The sequence below is a fragment of the Penaeus monodon genome, chromosome 26 (assembly GCF_015228065.2).
Source record: "Penaeus monodon isolate SGIC_2016 chromosome 26, NSTDA_Pmon_1, whole genome shotgun sequence".
NCBI lineage: Eukaryota > Metazoa > Arthropoda > Malacostraca > Decapoda > Penaeidae > Penaeus > Penaeus monodon.
In genome coordinates this window covers 24,689,357-24,694,356 of record NC_051411.1, presented here as the reverse complement: position 1 = coordinate 24,694,356, position 5,000 = coordinate 24,689,357, and positions in this window count along the sequence as shown.

The following is a 5,000-nucleotide window of genomic DNA, read 5'->3' as shown; positions in this document are numbered from 1 at the left end:
TATATATATATATTTTTAATAAATTTTAAATTGTGTAGATAAATTTTATACATACGGGTTTTGGGGTGTGTGTGTGTGTGTGTGTTTTTGTGGTGTGTGCGGGTGTGTTGGTGGTGGGGTGGGGTGTGGGTGTGTGTGTGTGTTTGGGGTGTGGGTGTGTAGGTGTGGGTGTGGATGCGCGTACGTGCGCGTGCGTGTGTGCGTGCATGTGTGTGTGTTTTGGGTGAAAAAAACAAAAAATATCCCCTAGCAAAAGGGCTTCCCGAGGAGCAGGAAAAAAAACCCAAAGGGAAAATGAATGCGCATCATCGGGGTGGGGGAAAAAAAAGGCCCTTAAAAATAAATATGACGAATAAAAAAAAAAATGTGCATTTAGGGGATGAAGAGATTAAAAACGTTAAAATGCGCTGTGGCCCAGCGGGGCGAAACCACGTCAAAAATCCCTTTGTTGTAAGCTATGCAATAGATATAGATTTTGCTTTTTTTTTGGGGTAGCTTTCTTATTTTCACAAACACAAACACACACACCACGCCCACACACAACACACAAACACACACATAAAATAATTATATAAAAATTTTATATTTTATAATAAAATAATATATATATATATATGTATGAAATTATATAAATATGTGTAAAATATATATAAAAAAAATAATAATATATTTTTTTTATTACATAATATATTTTTGCGTGCGTGCGTCCCGTGCGTGGGGTGGTGGTGTGGTGGGGTGTATTTGTGGGGTGTTTTTGCTTTGTGCTTTGTGCGTGCGGGGAGTGTGGGGTGTGTGTGTTTTGTGTGTGTGTGTGTGTGTGTGTGTGTGTTGTGGGGTGTGGTTGGGTGTGTGTGTGTGTGTTTGTGTGGTGTTTTGGCCCCGCTTTTTTATATTTACTTATTTTTTTTTCTTTTATCTATCCATATTTTGTCGGGTTTTTTTTCTTTCTTTTCCCAAAATTTTATCCCTTTAAAAAAGGGTTTGGGCCTCCCCTTTTCGAAAAATTTTCCCTTTTCGAATGCACATTTTTGCCCCCAAGTTTGAAATTGAAAGGGCCCCGGTTTCACTTCGCGGCCCCCCAAGACTTTCCGCTAAGGGCCTAACGGGGGGCCCCCTAAGGTGGGCCGACTTTTAAAATGGACTTAAGGCAACAGAGAGTCTCGTGTCTGTCTTTTTTGGGGGAAAACCCAAGTCAGTAGTTTTGATTTTTCAGTCAGCAGGCGGGATTCATATGCGATAGCCATTTCGCTTTTAAAATATAAAGAACGGTCCTTTTCCCCTTCCCCCCGTAGGGGTGGCCCCCCTTCCCTGCGTGAAAAATGGATTTTGGAGGATAAGCGGTCCCGTGCATGATTACTTTCCTACATCTCACTTTTTCCCCAAAAAGGGCCCCGAAATGTGATTTCTTTGACGGGGTTTAGCTTCAGGCTCCCACTCCCAAATTTGGGGTTTTGTTTTGATATGCCAATTTTTGAAAAAAAGCAGGGGAAATCATGGGACATTGCCCTTAAACATACATTTTCCCCTTTGCTAGACTACTTATTTTTGTTTTTAATTTTTAAATTTTATCCCACAAAACCCCTTTTTTCCAGGGGCAATAAAAAGAGCTGATTTTTTTTCAATAAGGCACAAAAGGCGGTCCTTCCCCCTGTCGTTGCCCTAACAAAAACCCGGCTTGGGCCCAGACAGGGGTAAAAAAACCAGGGGGCAATTCTCTGGGGAAAGGGTTGAAACCGCCAAACAGTTCAAATTTCCCCCAAAAACCCCTGAAGCCTTAAAAATTGCCTACCCGGGTTCGAATTTTGGAATGTAGGGGTAATTTCCGGGTTGATTTTTTTTGGGCTTTTAGGGATAACCCCCATATCCCCTTTCCCCAAAATATCAAGCCACCCCAGTTTTTTGCAAGGAACCCCATGAGGGAAGAAAAGAAAGGTAAAGAAATATCTCCCGAAGACAAAAGGCCACGCGGGTTTCTTTTTTTGCTCTCCATTTTATAGATGATGTAAGGTGATTTTAATGCTTTTGGATTCGGGGCCCCCTCCCTTAAACAAAAGGAAAAAAGACTTCAACCAGGAAAGCCCTTGGTAAACCCCGGGGGGAGCCCGTTTCCCAATTTAACTTAACATGGGGAAAAGGGGGTCATATAGCTTTGGTCTTGTATCCCGGGAAAAACCCCTCAGTATTTTTAAGTGACAAAAATAGTAAACCCCTAGACCAAATGCGGGCAGCCTAAAAATGGTTTCTTTCGGGCAAAAGGGGCACAACATATATTGCTTTGTAATTTTTTTGAATTTTTTTGATGATTTTTTTTGACGAAGATATAATCGAAAACCCCTGAAAATGCATCTCTTGCAATACGAAAAAAATCCTTCTAATTCATATTTTTACACACACACACACACAAACACACACACACACCACACACCACCACACACCACACACACATACTCGATTAAAAATAGAAAAAACATGAAAGACAATAAATATTTTCTCAGGCAAAGATGTATTTGGCTGGTTTCGTTTATGTTTTTTGTCGAAATACATCAACATAAAATAGGGAAATACCTGATACGACATGTTTGTACACCACCACACACACACACACAAAAGCAAACCCCACCCGCCACCCCACAAAAAACACACACACACACACCCAAAACCAAAAACACACACACACACACACACGCACACGCACACACCCCAACACACCCCCACCACACACACACACACACACACAATTCCCTCTTTTAAAAAAATTTAAAAAATTATATCAATTTATTCTTAAAAAGTATGCTGGGAAAAAATTTTTTTTTCCCCATGTTTACATGGGAACAAAATTTTTAAGACACGTGCTGCCTTTGAGTTTTGCAGAAGCACAGTAAATCTCAATCATTTAATATTTCAATTTTTTTTACGGGTTTAATATAATTTGATTTTCTGAAACATTTTAAACGTTTGGAAAACAATGTTCGATTAGCCATTCTGAAAATTTTTTGGAGTATTAAGTGCTGGCTGGGACAAAACTTTTCCCCTTTTCTTTATAGTTTAAATTTCTGAGATTTAATCAGTTAAACACCGGGTTTGTGTACTTGCCCCCAAAAATATATAAATTTTATATATTATATATATAATATATATATATATAATATATATATATTTTATTTATATATTATATAAAAAATTTAAAATATATAATATATATATATATAAAATAAATATATATATATTATAATATATTTCAACCCCACACACACACACAAAAACACACACACCCCCCAATAATATATATTATAATATATAAAATATTATATATATAAATATTTTTAATATTAATTATATAATATATAATATATTTTAAAAATATATTATATAATATATAGGAATATGATTATATAATAATTATTATATATAATAAAATATATAATAATAATATATTTTATATTATGGATATATAATTTATATAGAAATATATATTAAACTATTATTTATGCATATTTTTATATATCTTATTATTATGTAAAAATATAAAATATAATTTTAAAATATTATAATATAATAAAATCATATAATATTATAATATATTAAAATTATATTTTATATATATGTAAGAAATTTTATTTATATATAAAATATTTTATATATTTTTATAATATTATATATATATAATATATTTTTCATTTTATATATTATATATATATTATTAAAAGGTATATCTATATATTATATAATATATATATATATATTTTATTTTAGTTAAAATTATATTTTAAAAATATATATATATATATATATATATATAAAAAAAAATATATATATTAAATATAAAAAAATTTAAATTAATATAATTTTAATTTTATAATATATATATTATTAAAATATATACACATTATATAGAGTATTTGGGATATAAATATATATAATTTTAATTTAAAAATTTTATTTAAAATATAAAAAATGCCATATTTTTATTTTTTATATTTAAAAAATAATTACCCAAACTATATATTTCCTTTTATATATTTATATTAGATGATACTTATAATTACCATAATATATATTTTATATAAGATATTATATAAAATAAAATTTATATATATAACCCCTTACACACACAATATATGTTAAAACTATATACAAAAAAATACATTTCCCTACCACACACAAACACCAAACACCAACCCCACACACCACACCCCCACACACACCCACACAACACCCCCCAACACCCAATATATATATATGTATATATATATATATATATATATATATATATATGTATATATATATATATACATATATATATTAGACTAAGTTGTACCATTGCAATCGACCTCGGCTTCTCCTGTTTGCAGCAAGCTCCCTGCGTTGTCCTTGCATTATTTGGTTCTGCTCCCGCTCGTGCGTGGGAAGTGCTTGTCTGCGTTGGGTGCATTATGTTGGAGGGTGCAAGCTGATGTCCTTCGTGTGAAATTCTAATTTGCACTCGGGAAGTCCTTCAAACACACTTCAAAGTACCATCACAATCATGTGTTTTAATCCAAAATACATTCAAAATAATATTAAAGTGTTATCACATAATAACAAAAAGTAAATTTCCAAAGAATTTCAGTCTGTATCATAATAAGAATATCACCGTTTGTATTATATTACATATTTAAATAACTGACTACAAATCGTCTTTAAACAGTCTGGTTAATTTCAACAAACAATGAAAATCAAATAATAAAAAAGAGTCACATTACCTTACCCCGATTACACCAAAGTGTTAGTTATCCTGCGTAAGAAGAAAAAAACCCGAAAAAGTCGGTCAAAAATAGAAACAGACTTTTAAAAACCGGAAATAACCGCAATTGGAAACGAAAAGAAAAGAAAATTCTTGGCCGGACGCTTATTTTCACCGTGGGGTCACCTCGACCTTTTGGGATGATGACGTCATACTCCTGAGCTATGTATCTACGTGCGCCTTGAGGAAGAGGTCAAAGAGGAAGGGGGACGGTGAT